Source organism: Limulus polyphemus, unplaced genomic scaffold (genome assembly GCF_000517525.1).
Source record: "Limulus polyphemus unplaced genomic scaffold, Limulus_polyphemus-2.1.2 Scaffold701, whole genome shotgun sequence".
In the NCBI taxonomy this organism is placed as follows: Eukaryota; Metazoa; Arthropoda; class Merostomata; order Xiphosura; family Limulidae; genus Limulus; species Limulus polyphemus.
The window spans coordinates 473,577-477,874 of NW_013666311.1; positions in this window are offsets into that span (position 1 = coordinate 473,577).

A 4,298-nucleotide genomic window follows, 5' to 3' on the forward strand; every position below is an offset into this window, starting at 1 on the left:
TTTTTTGTTGTTGTTGTTGTCATTTTTCCTCATTCTGATAGTTCCATCTCATGTATATTTGCAAAACTTGAATTATGATACTAGACACTACACTATGACTCAAAATGTCCACATCTTGGGGATTTGTCTTTATTCTCTAAGGCCAAACGCTGTCCAATTGTTGTCGTTCCGGACTGTGCATATGAGGTTCCGTGATTTTCGTTCCGTTACTGACAAAAAACAAAACAAAAACGCAATCCGCACTTTGGGGTCGTGGGTGCGTTATAAAAGTCTGGAAAGAGTGTGGCCCAAGAGTTGTAGGTGGGTGATGTTGGCTAGCTGCATTCCCTTTAGTCAATCATTTCCAAATTAGCGCAGATGACCTTTGTGTAGCCTTGCACGAAATTCAACAAACACTTTATTTACCAGTTATCGTTTTCCAGACTCGAAGTGAATGGATGATAAATCAGAGTAGCAACAACAGTCATTACCTTCTCTACTTCCGGTGTAATGTCGAGTAAACTATCTTCTTATCAACTGAACCATAGAGTACACACAACCTTTTCTTGAAATTACTTTTCCAAGGCGAGTGCACGGCCACCCAACCTCGTCCAGTAAATTACATTTCACAATCGTGGTCTGTTAAAGAAAACAACATCGAGAAATGAAATAACCAGATAGATGAAAACAAGGTTGTTACATTCGAAAGGTGGAGGGTGACGACCTTAACCTTGCTAAATTACCTTTTCTGATTACCTGTAGACATGGCTCACTAAATGAAGAAACAGATTAAACAAATAATTGGCTAGAATATATTAAATCTATTAGTATTTCAATATTTAGATAACGCAGTAAATTACATTTTTCAGATATATATGTGTGTACAAATAAATGCATTCATAAAGTTAGGTCGTCTTCAGTGAAAAAAACTATGCTGATAGATAGGAAAAAGGAGATATAGATGTGGATAAGTATAATGGAGGATATGCTTACATGCACACTCATGGCAGTAAGTATGTTTAGGTATAAAACATTTTACATACACATGTAGATGAGTAAATAGCCACTAGTAAATCTCCCCAATAAAATAGACGAATAGACAAACAAATATAAGGATAGCTAGCCAAAAAAAAAAAACATACACAGGAAGCTAAATATGCAAAAACATGAAGAGCTGAGCAGATACACAAACAGACAGGTAAAAGAAACACAGAGATCTAGCGAGAAAGAGAGAGTACTCTCTCTTCTATATCCCTGTTTCTGTATATATCTGTTAGTTATTAACTTACCTGTCTTTTTGTATATCCATACTGCTCTAGGTGTTTGTTTCTTCTTAAATAAGGTGTGTTTGTGTGTGTCACTCTCTCTTCTATATCCCTGTTTCTGTATATATCTGTTAGTTATTAACTTACCTGTCTTTTTGTATATCCATACTGCTCTAGGTGTTTGTTTCTTCTTAAATAAGGTGTGTTTGTGTGTGTCGGCACACACACAAACATACCTTACTTAAGAAGAAACAAACACCTAGAGCAGTATGATAAAAACAGTAAGAGTTACTAAAAGTCCTAATGCTTTATTTACTTTGTGCTTCGTGAGTTCCAATAGCTTGTCAGAAAAAAAAAACATGTTTGTCTCATTTACTTTTTTGCTAAGAACTATTTTTACTATAAATGTATACTTTATATCACGCATCGTTAAAGTACAGTTTCTGGTTGCTTTGCCCTTTTATTCCATTGTATTGAAAGCGCTTTTTTACATGTTTAACAACTTTCTACCCCACCTAAACCCCAACGAAAACAACAACAACAACAACAAAACAAAACATTCAAGCAGTTTGAAATGCGCTCGTGATAGTCCCATTAATACAAGTACGCCAAGACTCTCTGCATGCTTAGGATTTAAATTCTACTCCCGAGAGAAAAAAACTTGTCTTAATGGCACTACGGATTTTTGTTTAAAAATGTATTAGCTTCACCAGACTGCATGAATCACAATAATAATAAAAAACTAGTCCAACTGCTGTAGTAGAATAATAGTGATTCTGTGTGTGTGTGTGTGCGACACCCGCTGTTAAGGAAAATTTCGTCATGCTCTTGGATCAACTACGATCTTGTTGGTCTGCTCGTGAAATCACATCGATTTATATAATTACATAACGAGCAAAGAAAGTCCTCGCCACTGTTAGAAAGATCATTGCACGCGAAATAGATGCAAAAGTTAGCATCGCGTGCTTATATTGCTTTATGTTACACACAGACAAATTATTAAGGCCATAAAAATTTGAATAATACTGTGCTCATATTCATTCACCTTGAGGTCACTTCTTACAATTCCAGAAAAAAAAATATCGTTGTTCAGTCATTTTTATATAATGTATTTTTTTTATGAGTACTTATTATCAATTTAATGCTTTAATTTCAGTTCTTTTCAAATATATCAGAGATTCTTTTATTATAATTTCTTTTTCGGGGACATTGTGCTACAATATTAAGAGTGAAAACAAAAACTACATTTTTGACACAATGATTTATTTGTTCGTTTGTCTGTTTGTAATTAAGCACAAAGCTACGCAATGTTCTACCCGTGCTCTGCCCACCACGGGTATCATCGAAACCCGCATTCTAGCGTTGTAAGTCCGCAGACATACCGCTGTGCCACTGGTTGGCTACAAATTTTAATAAAGATTTTATGTTTTATTGTATCAAAAACCGACGTTTTTGTTTTTCGCTCTTAATTCTTTGATTAATTATCTTTCAATATGTGAACTTATAAACTGATTTAAAGGAACTGATATTTGAGAAGAGAGTCTTCGACCTTGTGACTTTCAATACCATGCTGATAATTTCGTAGAAGTTATGTTTGTTTGAACTGATAAACTAGAGGGAAGACAGCTAGTCAATACCACTCTTAGACTGGTTTTGTGTGACTGAATTGTAAGATTTGATCGTTACTATAACAAGGAACACGTGGGAACCAGAATACGGAGCACGCTTTTGTCTGCTAATGGACGCAAAATCAGGAATCCTCGAAATAACAGTTCGGGCACACAAATCAATAGGCCACGCCAAGTCCTAGAACTTATGTAGTTTCACATAAAACAAAATGATTTTAAATCTGAAAGTATTTATGCAGAATGTATTTTTAGACCTAAGTATTAAAGGCTAACGAAGTATGTACACAAGTACATAAATCCACTTTTTTTATAAGAAATATGTTTTTAAAATTAATTTTGGTTTATTGTTTGACTATGAAATATTTTAAGGTCAGAAATTTGTCTTCGTCGTAAGTAAGACTTCACATCGCAAGGAGCTTTTATCATGTGTGTTGATGAAAACAGCTATAGAATATTAGACTATATTAATCCGCTTTATTCTCTTGGTTCCTCGTCAAAATTACTTTGATAGCTATGGCCGAAATTCAATTTACTCTGCAGAACTAAACTACACATTATGAAGTTTGACATTACCCTACTTAAGTGTGTGGTTATACCCTGAATAATGACAAATTCTACATGCGTAGCATACGGTCAACACGACGTAATCGGTATACGACTACTAGGAGCAATTGAACAAATTTTGTTACCCGACGTTTCATTGTGTTGTCAAGCAAGCGGATCACTAGAAACGGATTGGAAAGGATAATTAGAGTAACACTAAAGATTCCTTCCCGAGAGACCTCTTAGTAGCTGTTGTGGTTACTTAATGCTGCTGATGGAGGCATTTGATTGAATTACAGAGCAAGAAGACTCGTGACCGATGAAATATAGGCTTAAAGAGGATACGTGTGGTTTTTCTCTTTTGTTTCCACTTCTCTCAAAAACGTTTCATTGTATTCTTCATTCATTAGTGAAAACGCTTTTCTTTTAGTTCGTTATCGCCCTAATCTTTATTTTACAAACCTACAAACACGTATAGAATGGAGAAAAATATTCGTGCCCAGTAAATACCATAAAAGTACTGCTCCACAAATATTCTACTAAAATTTACAAACTCATGTAAGAATCAAAATACATGCAGTACGAAGTCGAATTAAGTTCTTATTCACCTTAAGACCAAAAGTTCAAAACGTTATGGTCCTGCTGTTATAGTTTTCTCTATTTCAACTGTAGCTATTTGACAGTCAGGAGTCTTGGGCTGAGAGACACAGAGAGGACATAACGTATTCCACTCAAACCGTACATTAACCGTACATGTTAACATTAGAGTACGATATTTCTTTTGTCTGAATGTGTCAGATTTTTAATTTATTTGATAAAGCACGTGATGTTTTGCTTTTTGTTTTTTGTATGCACTTCTTGAGTTTCAGATTTTTATTTAAAT